General features: G+C 47.7%; 2 long non-coding RNA genes across 4 annotated transcripts in view; one reads left to right on the forward strand and one right to left on the reverse strand.

The window, feature by feature from the left end:
* Positions 1 to 4,861: 4,861 nt before the first annotated feature.
* On the reverse strand, positions 4,862 to 5,879 carry LOC118971238 (uncharacterized). Its single transcript, XR_005059596.2, has 2 exons — positions 5,753 to 5,879; positions 4,862 to 5,579 (listed from the first exon to the last, which is right to left on the reverse strand). It is a non-coding gene; the product is annotated as an uncharacterized lncRNA (long non-coding RNA).
* A 422-nt stretch (positions 5,880 to 6,301) lies between these two features.
* The window catches only part of LOC118971239 (uncharacterized), a 72,248-nt gene continuing 53,480 nt past the window's right edge, over positions 6,302 to 25,069 (forward strand). For 2 of the 3 annotated variants that reach the window (XR_012128288.1, XR_005059597.2), the window contains exons 1-6: positions 6,302 to 6,607; positions 10,676 to 10,721; positions 16,337 to 16,449; positions 17,543 to 17,620; positions 18,065 to 18,278; positions 20,244 to 20,333. This is a non-coding gene — a long non-coding RNA (uncharacterized lncRNA). The remainder of the gene's footprint in view (positions 6,608 to 10,675; positions 10,722 to 16,336; positions 16,450 to 17,542; positions 17,621 to 18,064; positions 18,279 to 20,243; positions 20,334 to 25,069) is intronic. The other variant, XR_012128289.1, reaches the window with a different exon arrangement.

Consider the following 25,069-nt stretch of genomic DNA (forward strand, 5'->3'; position numbering starts at 1 on the left):
GCACCCTCTTTGCACTCTCCTGCAGAAGGCTGCGCTGAAGACCTCAGGTGTGTACTCTTGACCTGGGGCTCATTGAGCAGATCCCTACCATTGTTTTAGGGCTGCACGTGGTTCCCGAGAGCAACCTCCATGACAGGTGTTGCTGGAGGCACGAAAAGTTCTCAAGCGTCAGGAGGTGGCTTCCAGTGAGAAACAAGACAGGAGCCGCCCAAAGAACAAAGGGACATCGCTGAGCAGCCAAAACCCCAGAGCCCTGACTGAGCCCCCCACGGTCCCGCACCGAAGCCCTCAGCCCTTTGCGCCATCGCACGGCTCGTGGGAAGCATGAAAGCTAGCCAGGCCCGTCATGCCATTTGAAACACGTGTTGAAGTGGCGAGACTTAACCTTCTGTTTGGGCAAAATCTCTACATGCTTATGACGATGTTACACACACAGAATGGTATCTTAAGTGAATCCATTCATTTCAAGCCGCCGATATCTTCACTCACATCACCCAGAAATACTGAGTTTAGGGTATGTATTTCATAGGATCATGTTCACAATTTATTGCTGGAGAAAACTTGACTCCAGATGACAAATTTCAAAAGAAAGGCTTTAATTCCCTTACCTGCTTTAGGTTTAGCAGAGGAAATTGTCCAAGTGCTTGGACTGCAGCAGGCCCCCATAAAAGAAAAGGTGTGGGTGTTGTCTGGAGATAAAGAAGATAACCAGAATAGATTCTGATAGTAACTCTATTTTTAATAATATGCTTTAAAAGAACACTTTATGAGATCGCTTATGTGACATGGAGATATGAAAAGTTATGTTAAAATTTTAGGGGAATTTTCCCCTTCTTGCAACAAAGTACAGTTTACCTTTTAACAACACAGGTTTGAACTGCATGGGTCCACTTATGCATGGATTTTCTTTAATAACTATATCAAAAAAAATTTTGGAGATTTGTGTCAACTTGAAAAAACTCACAGATGAACCGTGCAGTTTAGAAATATTTTAAAACTTAAGAAAAAGTTAGGCATATCATGAATGCTTAAAATAGATGTAGACACTAGTCTGGTTTAGCACCTGCTACCATAAAATCAACAATAGGCTGTTAGTAGTTAAGTTGTTGTGGAATGAAAAGTTGTCTGCAGATTTTCAACTTTGCGGGGCATTGGTGCCCTCAAATCCTGGGTTGTTCAAGGATCAACCATCCAGTACTTTCCCTAAGGACCTTTATTTTGAAAAATAAAGGCTTTGAAACATTTTATCCTGAGGTCAGTATGTAACTGCCTTCCAGTGTGAGCTTGACATGATACAGACTCGGAAAACAGGGCACCATGTGTTTGAAATGCTCTGATTCAAGTACGGACAAATTTCACAATTTCAGAAGCTGAAAGTCTCCCATACCACCGTCCAGAAGGCAAATGTAGGAAGAATTGAATAGCCTTTAAATTTCTTTTTACCAAAAAGCTACGTTATTTTTCTAGGCCGGTGTAAAATGAACATGGATGGCCCTTGTTCAAAAAGTGTAAGAATTTCAGGACAGTGGCAGCAGGTCATTAAACCAAGTGAGGGGCTCTTCTAACAGGGCTCCTTTGAGACGGTCCCTGTTCCTCCTGCTTGCCCGGCCCCGCCTTCTGGTCTGGCTGGATGCTGTGTGACTCAGTGAATATTTTTAGTTGTTCAGACCAGGCGAGGGAGATGACTTCCATGGCTTGTCTTGTACTAACAGGAAAGCATGTGACTGTTGAGTAATACCATAGACCTACAAAACACTTTTAACCCAAACTGTATTTTCTTAAGTTTAGATCATCACTGATAATAAGAAATACCATTGTTTTATGTACCATTAGGGGAAAAAAATAAGGATGCTACCGTTTAATACAATGCCTGACCCATTGTAAAATGAACTGTAGATGCAGACACATAAAGTGCTAACGATTTCAGGACCGGTGGAAGGGTGGATCCCCGTTGAGAGCCCTTCAGCGCTCTGCGTTCCCTGCCCTTACCTCCCTCCCGCCTGACGTTGAGGCTCTTTGTTAATAGAAATGCAGGGAAGGCTGGGGAGATGGGCTGAGACCACCGCCTCATCAGGGGGGCGGGTCGTGGGGAAGCCAGCCAGCCAGACCTGGTGCCTCAGCCTGGGCTCGGCAGAGGGGGACGGGCTCTTCCCCTCTGAGAACCTGAGAGTCTCCCCCACCGCGGGCCAGAACGCACGTGTAGGGAGGATTGAATAGCCTTTTATTTCTTGTAACTGAATAAATCCCCCATCAGGACAGGCTGCATCATTCCGGCACCTGCACCTTGCACTAGATGTCTGAGCTTTTGTCTCCGGCTGTGGTGCCGGCGGCCCAGATGGGCTCGAGGGTCTTAGGTCATCTTCACCATTGCCACGGGTGAGAGGAGGTCAGTTGTAAAGAAAGAAAATGATGGAAAACTAGATGAGAAGAGGGCGACTGAGTACACAGATGTGTTTTCTATATATGTATGTATGTATTTAATTGACATTTGGGAAGCAGTACTTTTTTGTGTGAAGTTTAATTAAGATATGCCTCATTTTTAATTAGTTTCAAGCTGTTGATGACTACATATACATAAATCTCATTTCAAGCTGTTGATTTATGTACACATATACCCGTGCATTTTTTATTTTTTGGGTGAGTGGTGCAGTTATCTGTGCCATGAATACCATAAAAGCCTATCGTAGACCTGCACGCACAATCACCTATTAAGATGAAAGACAATTGTATGCATGGGACCCCTGGGTGGAGAGTGCGGCTGTCCTCGGGGCGGTGGTCCAGACGCCCTGGAACTCCAGGGGGCGGCAGCACATGGAACTGTGGGCTGCGTCTGCTGCCGAGGGCTAAGCTCGGGTGTCCACGCAAGGTGCCAGGGCTGAACCAGCAGCTGGCGCTGCAGTCGGGCCTGTGGAAGCCGGGTGGGGGTTGTCTCAGGGAAAGGGTTTGAAGAAAAGTATCATCACTTTAGACTTCCCCCAGCCAAAGACAAATTCAGGTGACAGTCTTCCAAAGACATTCTTCTTTGGCCGAATCCCTCAACCGGTGAAACCCTGCGAGAGCCCCGGGCAGCGGTGGACCGGCCTCATCGGCTTTAGTGGGGAGACGTAAGCAAGGAGGGGCTTAGACGTGAACTTATTTCCCAGCTTCCTGCCCCTCGTCCTCCTCATTTCACTTTTCGTTTGCTTCTTGGCCGGGGAGGGGCGGCATGGGGAGAAGGATTCCCTATCCGCTCTCCCTTCGTCTCATCCGGCAGCTCGTGTGCATGAGCACACCAGAGTGGGTGCACCGACTTCTGGGGGAATCCAGCAGGTGCCTGGCGCTGCTGATGGGGGGGCGGTTGTCACCGCTGGTAGCTTTTCTATCCTGACCTGAGACAGGTGGTAAGCGTTTGGCGGGACAGCTGAATGCAGAAGGGATCGTGTCCTGTCCTGGCTCTTTGAGGTCTGGGCTGGGAGGGAGGGAGGCAGGGGTGGTGCGAGGGGGGCCACCTGAGACCCATGAGAGAACAGCCGGGTCTGACCCCGAGCGGGGTTGCAGCATCCCAGCGCACATGAGGGGCTGGCTGGCGGCCTGGGCACCTTCCCGGGCACAGCTGGGAGGCACTGGTCTGCACTGGCAAGGCTCCCAGTCATGACTGTGCCAGGAACACAGTCAGGCTCGGAGCGGCACTGAGGCTCAGCTCGTGGAGAGCAGGCCAAGGGCAGAGAGCTGCCCCCCCGTGTGCCAGCAGCTGGGGTCCAGACGGGCAGTGGGTCTCCGCTCCCCTCCGGCTGCATGCTCCACACTCAGTCTCTCTCTGCTTTTGGCCTCCCCGTCTGTGAAATGATTCATACTGTGTAAAAGAGGTTTGGAGCCATCGGAGGACATTCCGGGCCAGAGTTAAGATGTTAGGTGGAGAATTAAAGTGCCTGAAGCTTGAAAGGAAAGAACGCAGAACCCCAAACCTACCGTGTCCCACCTCAAAACAGAGGAAGAATATCTAAGAGAGAAAGAAAACTGAAGCTGTAGGAGACGAGCACCAAGTGTCAGCACCATACGCCTCCGGGGTGTGGTGCAGTCAGAGAGCGTGTCTGGGGCCATCTCTGCAGGCCAGGGCCAGGTGGGCACGGAGCGCCTGGGCGGATGCAGTGGGTTTATAGACCACAGAATTTTAGAACAAGATTAGCCAACAGTTCTGGTTCTGGATGGAGAGGTATTTGGTAAGGGAAGCAAAAAAGAAATTTATGTTAGTCTGTCCACAAAAGGTGACATTGCCAGAAGGGGGAGGAGAAGCAAAAAAGATAAAGGAAATAGAATATATGGAACATATGCAAATTCAGTTCTAAACAACACCAAAAAAGCCCTCTAGTTAATTTAGAGTAAAAAAACGAAAACTGATCTAAGAAATACCTCCTCTCTTCCCTCCCCCGGCAAACAGATTGTTTGAATTACACAGACAGTTAAGCCAAAATGGTCTTCTGGTTGCTGCTTGCAGACACAGTCTTAATGAGCAGCTTTTAACTCGGTCTTAGAATGTATAGGGTGAGATTCTGAGGGGGGACCCGGAACACAGCGAGTCGTGCGTCAGCACCATCTGGACCGTCCGCACTGGGGAGCAGAGCGAAGCAGGTGGTTCCTCTGTGTCCCGCTCGCTGCATAGACGCCTGCGGGCCACGTAGGGAAGGGGAGGCGGCCAGGGTGAGGGCAGGGGCCCCCTGCTCTGGTCCTCTCTGTGGAGGATGGGTTGGGGGAGTGTCTGTACCTCAACAAAGCAAAGGACCAAACCAGGGGAGCAAACCACGACGAAAGGTCGGTTCAGCAGCTGACCCAGGTCAAACCTTATTTTCAAGGCAGTACGAATGAAAAACAAGCTTTCAGAATCGAGGATGGCACCTGACACGTTTATTCTTTTCATTTCCGCCTCTGATGGGCCAGGGGAAGGCAAAGGGAATCTAAGCCACCCGCGTCCTGGCCCGACAGCAGGAACCGCCGTCCCCGCCACATGCACCTCCCGGGGAATCCGAGCTGTGGCGCTTCTTGGCTGCACTTGAATGAATTGTGCCTTCCGGGAAGGTGTCAGGCTTGTCTGAACAACCTATGCGTGGGTTCTTGAGTATCTTTCTCGGAAACTCAAGGGGAAAGACACAGCAGACAACAAAACCGTCGGCCCCCCCCACTTCGGCCACCGTGCCTTTTCTGCACCAAGAAGACTGTGTTCCTGGGGAGCGGCAGGTGCACACAGCCTGCAGGGCTGGGCAGATGCCCCACATGTTTGTGCTCTTGACACATTTTCCTTCCTCAAGCCCTTTTCCACAAAGTTTCCTTGCAAGTAAGGCTTTGGGTTAGAACAGTGGGACCCTGAAAATGTCCTGGGCTCAGTTTCCGTCTTAACTCAGGTGAAACTGCAGAGGTGGAGGAAGCCGGGCGGAGGAGGGGGCCCTGTCTGAACACCTGGCGCCTGGCGCCGCCGAATCCACTCAGGGCGCAGTGCCCTGCATCAGGGCCGCCTGCCCTGCGCCCTGGGAAGGGTGCTCTCGGACGCATCTTAGCGCCTTTCACCAAAGGCTCATGTCTTCCATGACATAGGGACCTTTTAAAATCTGCAAATAAATAGAGTAGGCGATGAAAGGGCTAACTGTAAGCTCAGAGCAGAAAATGGAAAGACGGGGAGATTTCCAAAGTTCTCACATTAAAGGAGATGGGGACACACACCATTTACTTTCAATTTGAGAAAGAACGAACCTACCCCATTTCCTAGGAAAATGGCGCTTACCTCGGAATCTGCTCTCTCTTTACCCCCAATCAGCCCACCTGCTCTTCTCTTTTTCTATGAAATTTGTGTGAGCACAGCTTTGCCTGGAAGCGAGCCCTGAGACTGGGTTTTATGCTGCTTATTTGAAATGATTTAAAACAAATATTTCTGTGGACTTTGGATCCTTGAATTGGGAAAAACTGTTTGTAAACAGACACCAACAGGGTTGATGACATAGTTGGTTCGAAAAACATAAGACTGTCCTTCAATCTGGGCCCCAGAATAGTGTTCGTAAATGATGAATTTGTGTGTAAGGGAACAATTTCCTGTAAATCAATGTACTTTACTTTAGATTTCAGTTTAATACCAAAAAATCCTGCCCTTGGAAAACAAACAGCACAGCACACCGATTGCTTGTGGTCTTCATAGGAAAAAGCCCCACGTTTTGGGGGGGCGATTCACCTAGACACTGAATGCCTCCTCTCAGGAAACCTGTGTTTCTCAATCATGTGCTGATTAAAGTAACACAGCAGAACACGCCTGGGGCACCTGTGCTGATAGTCGGAGGGCACAGGCTGGCTCTTGGGGTGTCTTCATTGTAGGGTGCACACTAACAATGAGTATCAACAGATGCCTTTAATGATGCCATTGCAGTGAAATGGCTTCTTGGTTTTCCAGGTTCAGACCTTCTCAGAGCTATTTCAGTCATTAAAGAGACGAAAAACAAACAAGGGCCACTCGCCGGGCTGAGGATGAACCTGATGGGGTGAGCGCATGGGGGACCTGCGTCCTGCTCCCGCCAGCCGTCAGGGAGGGGCCGGATCCCCTCACAGGTGCCCCCCTGGTGGACTTCCTGATCTCTCAGGGGGCATCTCTGTAAGTGTTGCATGACCCTGCTCTCTTTAAAAAGCGAATCTGGGCAAAAGCATGCTCTGGTCTAATGGGAGCTTTTTCTCTCGGATATCAAATTCCTCACCCCATAAAACATAGGCATTGGGGCACACTGCTGCTGACGCCTCTTGGGAATCTTGGCCCCTTTGGGAGGTGCCTGTGGACACACGAGGAGGCAGTTTTGACTTTGGAGCAGGTAATTAAATCGTTGGGGCCAAGGATCCCGGACGCTGTGCAGGGAGGCCCCAGGCTACTTAGTGAGGCTTTGCGTTTGTTTGGAGAGAACGGAACAAGGTCAGCAGTGAAATTCAGGGAGCTTCTCCTCAACTGCATGTCTGCATCTTCCAGAAACCCTGGTTCAGAGGCCATTTCCTGGGAGTTTTCGATGTTAAGAAACACCTTTCTCCCTGTGACGTCAATAGCACGACCTTCTGGACGAGGGGTTTGACACTGTTTCCTTTAATATCAATTCCTACGTGAGTCAGAAGGTCTTGCTCCATGGCTGTTCATGTGACATTTCACAAGTAATTTTATTTGGTGCTTATTTTTGCCTCCAACAGACTGATGACAATATTTTCAATCCCAAATAACCAGGAAAGGGTCTCGTCAAAATAAATATGGGCATTTATTAAAATGATTTTTTTTCTCCATGTGTTAAAATAAATAAACACAAGGTACTTTATAGGATTATTATTTTTATTTCCAGTAACATGTGAACCCCAAGACAGGCGTGAGTGTATATTTTTGTCTCTATAGTGCTCTGTGGCTATAAGACATTTTTCACATACATTAATTCATCTGACATTTACAAAAAGATTAATATTTACAAAACGCCATCATTTGATAGTTACAAAAAGAAGACAAACAAGGTAGATGATATTTTCCCATTTCACAAATAAAGAAGTGAGGCACGGAAAGGTTATGTGATTTATTTTAGGTCACACAGTCCAGAGAAGAAAGCTTAAACCCTGAATTTATGATTTACGATGACTGGCAATTTGTCCCTTACTCCTGTTGGGTCCAGCATTTTACCAGATCACTAAATTTGCCTACTTCCTGAGCCATGTTGCTTAAAATCCTAATATTCTGACTTCTCAACTATTGCAATTTTAGTGTAAAAGTACAACTGTGACCAGTGTGTTGGGCCATGAGTGCAGGTGTGAAAGATTTGACAGCATGGTGAAAGTCAACTTTGATTCCTTATAAACAACTGACTTAATAGGTAGTTTATAGTGGAAAGAAGTAGTGATACCCAACTATTCGTTCTCTGCAGGCTGTATTGAGTTTACCCTACAGTGGCTCCTCGGAGCCTTCTTGCACTGTTTCCACTCCCCTGGCTTAGCTTCTGGTCTCAGGGTGGACCCCCTAATCAAACAGGGTGGTCAACATGCTTTCGCCAAGGATCACGGGCAGGGAGGATTCTGTCCTCTCCAGTAGTGGGTGCATTTCTTGGACCATGGTCCTCATCACATAGATGCCAGAGCAGAAAAAGACTCAGAGAGAGAAAGTGTGTTTGTGTGTGTGTGTGTGTCTGTCTGTCTGTCTGTCTGTCTGTTTGTAAAGAGCAAAGTAAAGCCGTGGGAGAAAAGATGAGAATCCGGAGTGCTGAGAGATGCCCCATCCGAGCCCCCTGCCTCGCTGGGGCTGCCGGCATCCCTGCCCTGGGCTCTGGGATTCAGCCCTGAAGCCTTACGAATATGTGGGCCTGGACTCAACGGGCTTAATGCGACCGAAACAATCGCTCAGGGTATGTGCCTTCTCCATCAGAGCGTTTCACCTTCAGCTCTTTAATCCAGGCCACGTGTCATGAACACAGTGAGCACCGATGTGACTGTGTGAAGGACAGAGAGGAAATCGAAAGGAAGAAATGCAGTCTGGTGGTTAGACCGGCAGGAGGAATGTGAGGGGTTTTTCTTCTGTTTTACGACTGGGGACACACTCAGGCCCAGGCCCTCTGCTGTCGCCCCTGGAGCCCAGAGACTGGGTCTGTCTCCTCCTTCGTGAGCACAGCATTGGCCATCCCGGGACCCCTCGGTGGTAGAAGGTGCCCTGAAAGTGGAGAAGCCGTAGCCCATGCAGACGAAGGGCTGATCTCACAGTCTGCCTGTCGCTTGGCTGCAAAACAGAGGCCAGCGTTCAGTCATGCTGAGGGGCCCAGGTCAGTTATGGGGATCAAAGCCAACCTACTTTTGATCTTGGACATAGATAGTAGCTCAACACAGAGGAAATCTGGTGTTGGGGGACTGACATTTTTTTCTGTGTATTTGAATAGAGACAAGGTCTTTTTTTTTTTTAATTCTGCCCTTCTGCTTCATAGAACAGTCGCTTGTTTTTCAAAACCATGGTGTGGCAGCACTTTTTAGTCCCAAATTCTTTATGTTTCCTCTTAGGATTTTCTGATTGGCTCAAAAAATCTTTGTATATTCCTACTTACAGATGGTGTGACTGTCTCTGAGGAAAATGCTCCCCAAAATAAAATGCTTAGGTGTAAATCAAACAAAACAGGTACGGGATCTGTATGCTGGCAGTGGTAAAATGCTGATGAAAGAAATTAGAGAATATTGAACTAAATGGAGAGATTGTGCTTATTGATGGGAAAATGTAATATAGTAAAGATACCAACCCTTCCTAAACTGATTTATAGATTCCTATCAATTTGTCAATTCCTATCAAAATACCAGCCAAGTTTTTTGTAGATGAAGACACCCTTACTCTGAAAATAATGTACAATGATGCAGACCCTAGAATTGCTGAGACAATCTTGACAAAGGAGTGTAAGGAGAAAGGACCCAACCTGCCATCAGGGCCTCGCTGAAGGGCTGTGGTAATCGGGACAGCGTGGTGGTGGCAGAGGGACAGACGTACACATCGGTGGGACAGAGGACAGAGATGAGTACCAGGGGCAGAGCCCAGACCCTTGTGCTTCTCTGATTCTTCTGAGAAAAGTGCAAAGCAATTCCATGGAGGGAGACAGCCTTTTCAACAAGCTACTGGAGCAAGCGGACATCTATAGGTTCAAAACCCCACAAAACCCCACAATGCTTCAACCGAAGCTTCATGTGCTAAAACTAATTCAAAACGGACCAGTGATTTGAAAGTATAAAATCATTAAGCTTTTAGAAAAGAACTTGGGAGACAATCTTCAGGATCTAAAGCTAAGCAAAAAGTGCTGAGATTTCATGCTGTTGAAGCATGATCCATGAAAGGAAAAACTGATAAAATGGACCTCGTCAAAATTTTAAAGTTTTGTACTGCAAATTAGACACCCTGTTAATAGGATCAAAAGACGAAATACTATGAAACAGTATCTGCAAACCACATACAAAGGACTGGTATCTCGACTATATGAGGTACTTTTAAAACTCAGTGGTAAAAAAACAAACAATCCAATTAGAAAATAGGCAAAGACATGAGCAGACATTTCACCAAAGGGGATTTACTGGCCATGCTTATGAAAAGGTGCTCAAGATCAATAACTATTAGGAAAATGAAAGTTAAAGCCCAAAGAAGATGTCACTGCACACCTACCAGAGTGGCTGAAATAAAAAAAGAAATAATGAAAACAGCCAAAAATGGAGATGAAGCTGATCCCTCATACAGTAGCATGGAGACTATAAAGTGATGCAGACACTCTGGGTAATAGTTTGGTAGTTTATTATAAAATGAAATATTCAATTACCATATGACCCAGCAATTGCAGTGTTTAGCATTTATTTCAGAGCAATGGGAATTTATTCTCATACCAAAGCCTCTACATGAATGTTTATAGCAGCTCTATTTGAATAGCCCCAAAGTGGAAACGACCCAAATATTCTTCAGTGGGTGGGTGGTTAAACCAATCATGGTATGTGATATGCCTTGGAATACTGTTCAGCAGTAAAAAGGAACAGACGACCGACTCCCAAGACATCTTGGATAAACCCTAAGGGATTTGTGCTGAGGGCAAAGGTCAGTGTCTGAAAGGTTATATACTGTATTAGTTTTCTGTTTCTGCTTTGACAAATCTACCACAAATTCAGTGGTTTAAACAACACAAATTTATTTATCTTACAGTTCTGGAAGTGAAGAATCAAAAATCCATCTCTAAAGCCTCAAAAAGGTGAGACGTGGGCAGTGCTGGTTCCTCCTGGGGACTCTGTAGGGAGACCCATTTCCTTGGCTTCTGCGGCTCTGAGCGGACGGCTGCACCGCTTGGCATGGCCCCTCCCTGGTGCCCCTCACCCCCCGCCTCCAGCCCTGCACCTCTTACTGCTCCTTCTCTGATCTCTTACGTCTTCCTTCCCCAGATTTTTGTGATTCCATTGGGCCCATGCAGATAATCCCGGATAATCTCCTCCTCTTAAGATCCTTAACTAAGCGCTCTGCACAGCATCTTTTACCGTGTTGGGGGACGTAAGCACAGGCTCAAGGGACTAGGATGTGAACGTTTGGGGGAGACCATTATTCAGCCTATCATGTATACTGCTTGGTTGGATTTATAAAACATATTTAAATGAAAAAAAGTATACAACTGGAGACAGATTAATGGTCACCAGGATGATGGGGAGAGAGTAGGTGTGGCTGTAGAAGGCAGCACAAGGTGACGCCTGTGGTGGCGTTGGGGTTGCTCTGCATCGTGACCATGGTGGTACATACACAAACCCACATGTACGTGAGACTGCACAGAGCTAAATACACACACACACAAAGGAGTGCAAGTAAAATTGGGCAAGTGTGAACAAGGTAGGTGGGTTCTATCCGTGTTCACATCCCAGTTGTGATATTCTATGGCTTTGCAAGATGTCATTATTGAGGGAAACTAAGTGAAAAGTATAGAGAATTTCTCTGCATTTCTTCAAACGGCAAGTCAGTCTATGATTATCTCAAATTAGAAAGTTAAAAAAAACAACAACCCAGAAAGTGATAGTTATTATTGTGGAAATGTAATAATAAGATAGGTTGGATCCCAAGCCCAGCCAGTAGACAGCATTCCTGGAGAGAATTCTAAGAATACAGATTCCTTGATCCCATCTCAGACCTACTGGGTTGGAATTTTGTGGGATAAAAGTCAGGAATCTCCATTTTTGAAAACTTCCCAAGTGATTTATCAACTATGTTTAGAAACCACTGTATTATATCATGCGCCGCTTTTCTTAGAGCAGTATTAGGCACAGTATTTTTTGTTCACATTAAATTTCGAGAAACACGTACGTCCATCTTACTAAGATGGAAGCCGAAGAACAGACAGCTCCCCACACGTGCTCCTCGGGGGGGTTCTAGTGAGATAAGGGAATGCTGAGCAAGAACGGGACATGTTTGGGATGCTGAGTTTAAAAATCATCAAGCTGGCATTTCATGTCTGAATCAACCTACTTGAAGGATGGGGGTCTTGAGGCTCTCTAACAGGGGAGGATGCTGTTGTTTGGGGGAGACCCCCCGCAGGAGAGACGTGTGGCCATGAAAAGGGGACATGTTGCCTGGAGACACTCAGGGCGCTGCTTGGAAGTGCACTTTGCTTTAAAAGCAAACCACCTTTCTGTCACTGTGCATGACTGTTTGAAGGCCCTAATTGCAACTTTGAGAATCAAGGAATGATGAGGACCTTCATTTTAAGTTGCCAAATTGATGGGAAATGCACAATGACCAGGTGTAGAGACTGGAGGAGAGACTAGATAAAATAGTAATTCAGAGGGCAAAGGTAACTTGAAAGTTTCCAAGTGGAGTCTTTCTTGAGGGTGCTTGGGCAGGAGCCAATAGAAATGTCTCTTAAAAGATACCGTGTGTCTGCTGTGCCTCTCTGACCTTAAATGGGTTTTGCATGAATAAAAGTGAGAACCCTACAATCTCTGAGCTAACAGAGCTCAGTTTAGTGAATGAGAAATTTTGTGCTTCTGGAAATGTGGTCTTAAAAGCAGAGCCTGTGGCCCACCCACAAAGTTAATAAAAACCCTGATTGGGCTAAGTTAAAACACAGAGGCCATTAAAGTGAGATGTTCTGGAAGGAAATGGTGTATCGAGTTCCCAGCAGCAAGCTCCATTACTGACCAGTACCCAGCCTCGGACCAATGCTTCCTTTCTGGCTGTGGATCCCGTCCCCCGTTCCTCTCAGCACGAGAGGGACCCAAGATCAAGGCAGCCAGTTTGTGGGACTCCACCAGGAACACCCATGTGGTGGGATTTTCTATTCGGTGACCCACCTTGGTGGCATTTGCCCGGTGTTTCCGCGGGCGGACGGAGGAGGTCTCCTGGAGGGGGCCCGGCCCTCGCCTGAATGCCTCCACCCAAAGAGGCAGCCGCATGTACGTGACGGGCATGCCCTCCTCTGCCCACCAGATGCCCACCATTCAGCGAAGGGGCGCCCCACTCTGCTCCCATTTCTCTGGGGCTGTGGCCTCCGTAAGGAGAGCTGAGATCACTGGCCGTACATGGAGAGGAACTAAGACTTCTGCCAGCAGGATTTGTTAGGAGATTAAGCGAACTAGGTGATACCCACTGTGGGAGCTCAGTAGGTTCCGGGAACTTAATCTGCTGTAATGTGTCAGCCTCGGGGTGTGTAATATTTGTTGATGTTCATCTTATTAACAGAGTTTTCTTTTAATAGGCTGTAGCCCAAGTTCTTGAGAGGGGAGCTGTTGCTAGTTTATTGGGCTATTGAGGAAAATTGTGGAGGTGTTCAGGTGGGAGCCGGGAGAAGCGCCCGCCTCTTGAAAGGGGATCGAAGTCTGTTGTGTATTGCTAAGGACTGGGGGTTGCGTGGATGGAAGTGAGCGGTTTACAGCCCACGAGCAGATCCTGTCCCAGTTAGGGGTTCGTATATGACTGGGGAGGTGCCTTCGTCCTGCTTCCTGGCCCGCAGAGGTTGGGGAGGCGTCAGTCTCACCCCAGTGGTACTGGGCTTGCAGGCTGGGCTGTTAAGAGAGCAACTGGCTCTGGAGTCAAGGACTAGGCTCCCGTTCAGGCCCAAATAAGACAAGGCTTACTCAGCCAGGATCGCCCACTGCCCCCATGCGGGTCCAAACCCTCTTCTTTACCTTCCCAGCACTCACATAAACCGAGTCACTGGTCGGGCCCTGCAAGACCACAGGAGTCCGGCATCTGGAAGCTTAAAGCCTGACCGTTAGCAAGGGGCCGTGTTTTAGTATCTCTTCCCGTGAGGCTCTGGCCCAGGCCCTCCGGCATCTGGGCGTGTAGCTGGCTGTGCCCTGTGCGCTGGCACTCGGCACGCTGTGCCATGGCATTCCAGAGCGGAATGTGTGCCCTTCGCCATCCAGCTGAAAGGGGTAAAGAATCTAGGTCTTGCTGGACGCGTCTACAGTTTCCCACAGGTGAGCACTGCATACAATACGGTACTTAAAAGTCCGAGGCCATGTTCCTCAGGAGCTTAGTGGAACTGAGCCAGCGTGAGGCTCCCATACCTGCCCCGTTGTATCAAAGGGATAAAGTTCAGGATTGTCTTTCTGCAGTTTTAGTGTTTTCTCTCCCTGGGTCAAGGACTCAGGGCCCCAAAAGCTCAACCCAGGGCATCGCCGCAGTCTCGCCTTCCTGACCAAGTCCCGGGGGGTGAGACAGCATCTAATCAGATCAGTAAAAACCTGGCTGGGATCTGAAACACTCGTGAATACCAGGGTTGTGTCCATTCCACGTGGCCTTTTTACTCTAGGTTAAACCTACAGTTTAATGTGTTGAAATAGGGCCGCAGATCCTGTAACAAAGATCAGGTTTACCATAAACACCGTCAGTTATTCCTCCCTGGGGACATTTAGTAGTCGGCCCGCTGTTTCGCTTCTATGTCAGGAGCAGAGGTAGGGAATCAAGTGGGTTCTCACTGACGCCTCCAGCCCTTAGCCAGTTCTCGCCTCCAGCTCCTTATTCCTGCAAATGGCTGGGTTATGTGTCACCGCCACTGCCACCAGCTGGTCTTCCCATGTCATTTCCTGATTGTAGGTACTTTCACTCTGAAGAACTTTCCAAAGGTTTCTTTCAGATCCTCTTTGTAAATCTCTCGTGCAACAGCCCTGTGAGAGGTATAAGGAACCCAGCTTTTGAACGTATAGAATGTTACCCTTTGGGTGTGGAATGGGGTGCACTTGGGGAACCTGCTTTTCAAAACTGACCATGGCATTCCCTCTGGGACTTGTCACGCTAGCCTGTATGAGGTCCAAGCTGATGTCATCCACGTACGGCACACAGCTTCAGAGGAAAATATTCTTGCTTCTCTGGGCCTCTGTAAAAGTGACAGTGTAAGGGTTACTCAGGCTGAATTTCTGTCTGAGTAACTGTTGCTCTTCTGTCCAGATGAGGTTCCTGGATTGGCTTTCCTTTTAGGATTCTTACAGGGAACCCTAATCGAGGCAGTACTGGGGCCGAAGTTGTGCAAGAAAGAACACAGAGCAGGTGGTGAACCTGGGCAGGTGTGGCTCTGCTGGGCAAGGTGGTGTCATGGAACAGGACAATGCGTCTGACTCCTGTGCTCAGGGGTCACCCACACTCCACTCCTTGTGAAGGACCAGGTGAGGGTCAGAACGGGGCTCCCCCTACCCCCTGCCGTGTGCACCCCCAGCACCATGCACACACCCACACGGCAGCCTCAGGCCCTTCCAAAACAATTTTTTATTCTTTCACTTAATTGTGAGGGTTGAGGTGATATGATAGAAGGACAGGACTGGGGTTCACATCCATCCAGGCCACCTTTTAGTCTTGAGACAGGTCAAACTATGTAGCCTCCAAGTCTGTTTTATCGCTTGGTAAAGGAATGAAAATAATAATACCTATATCCCAGGCTGAGCAGGGAGTAACTAGGTATTCCCAGGACACACACACTGCTGAACGTGCCCTGTCTATAGAAGGTACTCAAGAAATAAAAAATATGTTTTTTCGGTGTTATTTATCTTTTAGTGACTCATGCTTAGCCCTGGCCCTGACCTCGGCAGCAGATGCGTGGATGTATGTCAAATAAATAAGTCGATGAAGAGAGCAACAGGGAGTCATTGGTACTTTTGAGGAGACGGTTTGTCTGAGGACCCTCCACTCCCTGTCCCCCAGGCAGCAGCCCTCCCCCAAATCCTCACACTTGGTGCGTGTGTCCCGGGGTTTCCACGGTCAGCGTGGATGTGGTGCCAGAAGGGGATGGACTCACACACTTCTGAAAAATGCAGTTTATTCAAGAATATAAACAATGTAATGGGTATATTTGGTTTCCGATAGTTCTTCTAAGTATGTCACCACACAGATGATCATAAGCCACATTTGGTACTTTTCAGAAGGGCTGATACAGATTCGGCCTTCAGATTTGTCTCTGTAGAGCTATGGACATGATCATGAGATGAAAATTATTGTTCTACAGTTACAGGCCCTCGTATGGTGATTCTCAGCCTTTTTTATCTTAAGTTCCTCCAGTAATTATAGCCGCTAGTTCTCAACATTAATTTATTAGATTTGTTAATTAATTAATTAATTAAGTAGAAATCAAAGAACCCACCACCCTTTCAGGTTGAATTTCATAAATATTATGTCCATGATTTATTGTGTTAAGTCTGTGAAAATTTGTAGTTGAAATTGCCAAGGTTTAAAACAAGCAAAATCTATTCCTTAGTAGGTAAATATTGTTATTGTATGGTTGAGTATAAATTTTATTACTTTAATAACATAAAAATGTTCCATAAAAATGTCAGACACAAAAGTGTTCTATAAAAATCATTGCCAACGAAAGGTTTATGTTAAGTTCTACTATGACAGGTGGGCAAAGCAGAATGGAGGGGTTGGATCCAGAGGTTGGTGACAGAGAATGACGCTCCTCAGGAGGTGCAGAAGTCAGATGACTGTCCCGCAAGCTGGACGACAAGGACTTGGTAGGCACTTGGGAAGCAACGATTAGAAGACATTTTTGCCCAAGGTGACAATGAGTGTGTCCAAAGTCATGCATCCCTGGAAGCCAGAGGGACATGGTCTGCCACCAACATAGGGACGGCCACTTACTAAGGTGTAATGCTGATTCTGTGTCTCATCTGAGCTCGGGGTGGGGGTTACAGGGCTTCTGGCCCCTCCGTGGTGCTTGGTCCCTGGTACTCAGAAGCTCGAACATGCTGTCTGAGTTCTTTTTAGAAAGATGTTTTAGTTTTTGAGATATTCGCAATGATTCCAATTATAGGTCTGAACTAAGATTTATTTCCCTCGCTACCAAAAGAATTCCTTGCTTACACAGTATGTAAAAATTAAAATTTTAAGAAGAACAAGAAAAATAAAGTGGCTAGTCAGTTATGAGTCCAGAGGAAAGGAAGTCACTTAAAACACTGGTTAATGTTTCCTGGGGACCTCAGAGGGGTGGCTAGCCCACCGGCAGGGACACTGTCCACAGGGGTAGATGACTTGGTGGCAGGAACCATTCAGATCACTCAACTTGCTCCCCCGGCTGACTATCCTCTGTCAAGAGTCCTTCTGCTAATAATTTGGCTTTTCTTGTTGATGTGTCTACAGGGGAACCAGTAAACAAGCAGGCAGATGTGCTCTGTTTGTTAAGTGTTCCGTCATATACTGCCGTCTGGTTGCTGTGCATCAGTAACTGGGACCCGGGTAATGCGAGTCTTCCCCAGAGAATGCTTAATGTGGTGATCCATCAGGTTCCTAAACCTGCAGGGCTCAGGACAAAGCCCTGAATGGAGCTTGTTGCACACTCGGGGGCCTCGCCCGGGAGTCCTGGCTAAGTTGGCTTTTTCATTCCAACTAAAACAGGAGGTCTGATAAGACTGACTTTTACAAATCCCATAACGGTCCCCTTGGAAGGAACTGGAACTCTCGATGCAGTTACACTAGTCTCCCTGAGCCTTGAGCACGAGTTCTGGAGACTGGCCTGCTCTGGGTACTGCTCGACACAAAACCTTCACGCAGATCAATGAGCTGGAAGAACAAGGACCAAATCTAAAAAGCGTGGTTTTCTTCTTGCAGGGAGACTACTGACAGTGGAAACACTACCTGTGTCTTAACTTGGACATGAATTCTGAAGCTGGGCTAAAGGTATTTAGAGTAAGTGCTAAAAACACTGGGATAAATGGAAAATAATGAAAAAAAAGGCAGTGATAGGAGCAGAAACATGAAGATGTTACCCCTCAGCTCACAAAGTAAACCTTAATTAAGCCTGAGTGAAATTTTATCTCAGATTGATCTGTTGAACTGTAGATTTCAGCTATAAACTAAAGCCTCATAAACTAAATGATTTACAAGTTCAAACATGCTCCTTTAATTATCGATAATGTGTATATTTCTTAGAAGGATTGTGGGTCATTTACAGTATATGGTATTACTGTAATAAAAGATAAAACCCAGTTATGTAAGTGTGAATCGCTTAGCCACCTGAATGAAAGAAATGTTGTCTTCCCCCCAAATAGCGAACAAAATCTCCCTTTGAACAAGATTTTGTAAGATGTGTAAAATCAAGTATTAATTTGGGTATCTTTCTGCCTTCATTAGATTATACCAGAACATCGTAACAGCGAGGCAGGGAGGAAACTGGCTCTTCGTGGATGGGGTTCGTTACTCATACGTCAGCCTCAGAACTGGTGGGATCTGCACCGGTGTCTGCCAGGCTCTGATGTTGAGGAGCATTGCAGACATTCCTACGGCGGGTTGTTCTTTCGCTCCGCCACCAGGACACTGACTGCTGCTTTGAACGCCAAGATACTTGGTAGGCACGTAGATTCCCCTGCTTTGAGGTCTTACCTCCTTGGGGGTGCTGTGAGGGGGGATGTCCACAGGGGTGTCCAGGGGTTGCCCCTCATAGTCCCCCATCTGGCCTCCCAGCACCCCTGCTTCCTCTCGTCAATGCACAAGTCCCGATTCATTCTCCTAATTATTGCTCATGTCTTATGTGTGTCTCCCAAAGTGCTCAGCGTTTCAAACAGAGACGTGGGGGGGCAGGGATTATTCAGAGTTCTAGTCCTTAAAATACAAAATGACTGCAAACTCCTAGAACTTCAGAATCCAAAGGCCTTGCTTTGTTTTCTGTAAAGAAAGGAAAAGGGGGAATTACTTTCTTCTTCTTTTAACTATGTCTGGCAGCAAAGCGATCAAGACCCCCAAGGGATTGCTTTTATGTACCAGCACGAGAATAAAATGCCAAGACACACACAGTAAAGGAAGGAGGGATGTATAATGATATTAGAAAACTAAGTGTTTTTTCCCTTTTTACTGCAATACAGACTTCTAGCTGAGCATCTCAGCAACTGAGATGATAAAGAAAACAATGGGTTGCCAAGCTCTTGCCTACAGAGAGTGGGTGAATGCTTACCTGCACCGCGCTGACACGCCACAGTCACTAATGAAGCTTCCTCAGCGTAGGTCTGAATGCGACACAGGACTCTTCAGAAACTTGCCGAAGCACAACATGATCTGCAGATAGGATTGTGCTTTCAGACACCTGTAGCTCAGGTCTAATTGGTTTTTGGAAATGGTCTCCAGTTAGGCTGTGTACTTTGGAGATGCCTATAATTGTTTTTGAAAAATTACTCATTTTTTTAAAAAGTACTCTGGTCTGATTTGTTGATGCAGACCATCACTTTTGCTTCCTTACTGTCAAACCTGAGAGTTTAAGCCCAGTTGGCAGGTCTCACAAGAAGCTATTACTCGCCCTTAGTGTCAAGTGATAGCAACGCGGAGCTGTCCTGCTGGAGGGTTCTGAGGATGCCCTGGAGGGGAGGGCGGGTGTGCGAGCAGGGGAGGAACTGGATCTCAGAAGGGCCGGAACAATAGCCACGGTCTAGAACAGAGTCAGGAATGTGGGAAGAGGGGAACCCAGGGGCCCAGAGAGTGCCAGACACGGAAGCCGGGCAGGAACTGGGGACAGAAAGGGCCAAGACCCACGGAAGAGCAGAGCAGAGTCCGGGCCAGGCGACGGGACCCCTTAGCTGGTGTCCCCCCGGTAACCTGGGCTCTGCACGGCTGTGTTCTCTGGTCCTCACAGCAGCCTGGATGGTAGGTCTACGATGCCCGTTGTACCACTCCATCAGAGGGGTAGTGACGCAGGACTGTGCACATCACCAGCTTAGAAGATACAAGAAGTTCAATAATATTCAAAATGCATTTACTAAAAAAACTCAAAATGCATGCTAGTAAGACCTTTATTTGTGGGCATGGTAAACACTGTCTACTTAACACAAGAGGCACCGCCGTACTTAGTGGAAAGCTGAAAGCCGCAAGCTGGGGGGGCCCGTCCACCACTGTCGCTCTCCTGGTGTGAGCTGCATTGTGAACCACAGCTGGTGTAGAAAAGGGCACATAGAGAAACATTTTTAGGAGTTTAAAATATATATTTTTATACATTTTTCTCTTTATAGAAAAAGAATTCTTTTTACAAATGATATTTACTCAGATAATTCAAGGATGTAACTAAAAACTACTCATAATTAATAAAAAGACAGAAATGAAATAATCGAAAGAAAAAGAAACCTGTAGAAAACCTGTTATCTTCATGCACAGCTTGCTACTTTTTAATGCCTACGTCACATGACATACCTGGGCTTGATACTGAAGCAGTTAAATTACATGGAAACGCAACCAGAAGGCTCAGGGCTTTTTAAACTGGTGAACAGAATCTGTCCATTCATTTACTTATTCATTGATTAACTCTCTTCTATTGGTCGTTTCTGTAAAGGAAGCCACAGCCCTGAGCGAGGCAGTGTGTGGGGTCCCTGCCCTCTGGAAGTTTCCAGGCTGTCGCAGAACCCGGGTGCCACAGAGGCTGGTAAGTGCTCTCCCGAGGGGAGGGCGGGTGAGGGGGTGCTGTCACTGGCCCCGTGAGCTCAGAGGAGGTTTCAGAGATCGTTTTTGTGCCATGCGGGGAAAACCAGTTCTGTTCATTTAGAAGTCACGTGCATTTTATCAAACAAAAGCCTTTTCGGCCCTGCATTTACCGGGTAGCTTTACAAAGAGAGGACATCATACAGCTTGGGTTTTATTCACCAGACCGGGTTTCAGGTGACATGTGGGTCTTTTAAGAGGACACAGTTTTGTCGTCATTGAGAATCTGTGAAGTGCTTTAAACTCTGAAAGTTCTGCTTTAGGGGCTGAGGAAGCCCGGAGGAAGGCAGCAGGTGCTGCCTGAACCCGACCCAGCAGGTTGAAGCGCCACCTCCGGACTTAACTCTCAGGCCTTTTACAGTAGAACGTGGATCGGGCTTTGCACAGCTCTTCGTGACCCAGATTTCAGTACTTCTGGCCACGACTGCCTTCCTTTAAACACTGAACAACAGTGATTTCCTTAAACATTCCTGTTAGGCATGGGGACCGGGCTCAGATGAACAGCATTTGGGTCTCAGCCCAGCCGCATACGGTAAACTGAAGGCAGGTTAAATCTCTCTAAGCCTCCGTTTTTCCCCCAAAACATTTTATTATGAAAAATTTCAAACAAAAGGCAAAGCTGAAAGACTTTCACAGCAAAAACCTGTAATCCCATCACCTAGATTTTACATTAACACTTAACAGCCCATTGTCACATCTATTTGTGTATCCACCCCTCCAGGCACACATCAATCCATCTTATTTTTCATGGGTTTCAAAATAAATTTGCAAAGATTAGTATACATCCCCCTAAATACTTGAGCATGTAAATAATTAACAAGAGTTGACTATTTGCTTTATTTTTTTTGACATAAAATGCACGTACATAAAAATGCATAAATCTTAAGTGACCTCCTGCTGGTCTGGACAGATGCATGTACCTCTGTGAGCCCGCCCCTGGCAAGGAAGTCCTCTGGGTGAACCTCCTTTTTTTTTAGTTATAAAATGTGGTCAAGAGTACTTGCCTCAAAGAACTGTGAGGATTAACATAAGCTAGTGTGAAAAGTGCCACGCACAGGAGTGAGGTGGACGGCTGAGGCACTGTTTGTGGTTGTAAATGATACAATCATCTCCTCTTTGCTAAGTGTTGGTATCACACATGAAGCCAGCTGGGGAAGTGACCCTTTCAGGGGGACGTGTCACCTAAATGCATGTAAAAGCCCCCACTGCCCAGTGTTAATCGTCAAGCAGTTTGCACACGACTACGGTCACACAGTCATGACATGGCCACTGGTGTGACACCTGTTCCGGTGGCCTGGACGACCGTCTCTGGGCAGTGTCTAGAATGTGCCTGGCAAAATGGTGACGGCCACATGGCCTCCTGCTGATTCAGTTACTGCTGCTGTATTGCACTTCCCAAGCTATTTGGGTGACCCCAGAGGCCAGCTGTGGCTTTCCGTGCATCTTGCAGTTTCTCTCACGTTTCATGAATGGCTGACAAATCAGAATGCTGTGGGGTCAGAGACTGGTTTCCTGTCCTCCTCTAACAAAGCCACACGCAGCACTAAAGGTTCACACGTGGACATTTGTCTACCAGATACTGGCATTTGGTGCCAGGTATTCCTCATTGTTAATGCTGTTAATAATCTGGTGATAATGTATTTGGTTAATGAGATGGTATCGTGGAGAAGATTGGATGGGACTCGTCCGGAAGCTTGTGACTAGGTTCACATCACACGGAAAGTCCTGTCCCACAGTGTGGACAGGGCATGGCGACTTCAGCAAGTTGCCAGCATCGGAGAATAATGATTCCACGAGGAAAAAAGGGTCTGTAACTACACGAACATGGCAACAGGGACTCGGGGAGTTGTCACCAACTCTAAAGGGTCTGAGATTTTTACCTTCTTGCAAAACTAGCAAGCTAGCCTGTTTCACGGCTAGTGGAGGAAGACATGAGACTCCACTCCTGGTCAGGGACAAAGGGCTTAATTAGGGTACAGCGAGCAGCATGGCCTCAGGGTTGCTTTGTCTCCCGTGGTCCCAGAGTCCCATGGGGCTGGTGCAGAAAGAAAGAAGTTCAGTCTTTGAAGGAATATTTGGTCTGCTAATTTGAAAACCTTGGAATTTCTTATTCTATGAGATAGTAGAATTTCTGAAGTTCCTTGTACTGTGAGATAATAGAATATCATATGGTTTAAGCCTTTTGAATTCAGTGTCCTGTAAGTAGAAGCGAAGGTGGACCAGATGCGGGCAGCTGACTGGTTGGCCCTTCGCAGCCGCCTGGGAGTGACCAGGGCCTGCAGCGGGAGGGGAGGGGCACCAGCATCTGGACTGTAGCCTGGAGGATAAAGCAGGGTTTGAGGGTGAGCTGGGTTTGGGGGTGAGTGAGGGTGGGGCCAAGCTGACCTCTAGGTTTGCGGGTTAAGCAATGGGGTGAATGGCTGTGCCCTGTGCTGAGACAGGGAAAGCCAGAGAGATGGTTTTCTGGGGATGGAAAATCAAGGGTCAGTATGAATATGAACGTCCAGTTGGAGATGCCCAGTGGGCATGAGAGGCGTGGAGCTGAGAGGGAGCCCTGCGAGGGAGTCGTTTACCTATGTAAGTGGTGTTTAAAGATACTGATAGTACTTAATGGCCTAGAGGGTTATTTAAATCCATTTCTTGTGTAGAACCTCAAACCAGGCACCCAGGAGTCCAACACTTAGTGTTTGGGTCCAGAAAGGGGAACTATTAGGCAGCTGGAGAAAGAGAGACAGAGACAGAGACAGTCAGAGACACAGAGGCAGAGACAGACTAGGTGGGCGGAGAGCCAGGGGTCATGGGAGCCAGGAGGGGGAGAGGAGGTGGCGGATCTTCTGACCTCCGGGATGTCCCAGTCCTGGTTGTCTGTTTCTCTCTGGCCGCTGCTCCCCGGTCCCCTCTGCTGCATCACTGTTTGTCTCCGGCCTCTGAACACTGCAGGGCCTGCAGGCCATGTACTCGGGGCTTCCCGGCCCTCAGCGGCCATCCGGGCTCACCGCTTCTGAGCCCCCTTTGTGCAGATGGGCCGCAGACCTGCAGCTCCAACTCTGTCTGCTCTCTGAGCTGCTCTTTTATGCACTTTCTCCCCAAGGAATGGGAATATCAACTCTATCTTTTGTTAGGCAAGAATGAAGAAAGGTAAGAACAGAAAAAGGTAACGGAGCGTGTGGCAGACTTAGTTCTACTCAAAATCCGCCCTTTGACATGCCCCTTGCTGACAATACGCTAACTTGGTTCAGATACCCATTTTTCAGGGGAGTCCCCACTCCGGGCTCAAGGGTAAATCCTGCACAGTCGTGGGCAAGGACACAGCGGTCTTCCTAGTGTCTGGTCAGGAGAAGTCATTTCTGGCCAGTACGGTGCGAGGAAAAATCTGAGGGAGGAACCCCGAGAAAGGCTCCCTGGTTGACAAAAAGAGGTGCCTGGAAAGGGGCAGCCGCTCTCCTTCCCACGGGCTTCGCCGGGTGGGGGACCCCATGGGATTCCTGCAGCGCCTGCAGCCCACCAAGAATGCAGAGTTGGGTCCGCCTGCAGGCAGGCCCCTTACTGAGGGTGCCCGAGTGGGACAACAGCGAGAGAATGCGCCCCTGACAATGCCAGCCTTTGAAGTAACTGGCGCAGGAGCTGCCCTGTTGCTCAGCTTCCTGTTGAGGTTGCAAGCTGGCTTCACTGCTTGGTGTGGTGGACTTGGGATTCTTGCTCCTTGCAGTTTAAACGTTAAAGCTGACCCAGTGTGAAAGTTGAGTGCCTTTGACTGTTTGGCTGGGAGAGCCAAGATCTGCTCGGATGTCCTTTCTGTGCCGATGCCCGCAAACCCTGGCCACGGTCACCTGCTGCCCTCCTCACGGGATCGTCCGTCGGTGGGACAGCTTCTTTCTCCCGCTCAGCTGACAGGCAGGATGGACACTTTTCAAAGGGAACTTTATAGAAAACTAAGAATGTATAGAAGAAGAATATGTATTTCCCCTTCTCCTTCCTCCTTTTCTTCGTCCTACTTCCCCTTATACTTTGTTGTTTTGTTTGTTTTGTTTTTAAATGTAAGAGGACGGATGACCTTGGTACACCCCTGGGTACTTACCTGCTCCAGGCAGGGGGCAGAGCAAGGGCCCTGATAGGAATGGGCTGTGGGGCGGGCAGAGAGAACGCCAGGGGCTGGGCCCGAGGGAGGGACGGGCTGGCAGGCAGCCAGGCACGGACCCTGAGCGCCTGGGGCCACGGGGCAGCACAGGTGTAACACAGAGGGCCGTGGGTACCACCGGAAGGCATTTCTTACCGTTCCCTCTGGGTACTCCATGGGCAATAGGTGGCAGGGGGCCAGATGCTATGAAACTGTTCCTTCCTGTCAGAAGGGCCACTCCAATTCCTTCATCATTATAAAATACGGTTGATGGGCGCTCTTGATCCCAACAAAGAATCGTGTTCATTCATACGGCTTTTTTAAAAAAAAATCACACTTCTATAATAATAATAACAAACAAAAATTCATCAAGGGACAAGAGACTTCCTTCTTTGTCATGCTCTGCTTTTTTGGGCCCTAGTGAGAACTCTCATTCTATAACTAACCCAGAAAGGTGTGAGCCCAGGGAAAGGGTGTCACAGACCTCTTGCCCTTTTGTTTGACATGTAAGCCAGGAGAGAAAGAAAACGTTCTGGGAAAACGTCTAACAAAATGAGGCATTC

Source organism: Manis javanica, chromosome 1, assembly GCF_040802235.1.
Source record: "Manis javanica isolate MJ-LG chromosome 1, MJ_LKY, whole genome shotgun sequence".
NCBI classification, from domain to species: domain Eukaryota; kingdom Metazoa; phylum Chordata; class Mammalia; order Pholidota; family Manidae; genus Manis; species Manis javanica.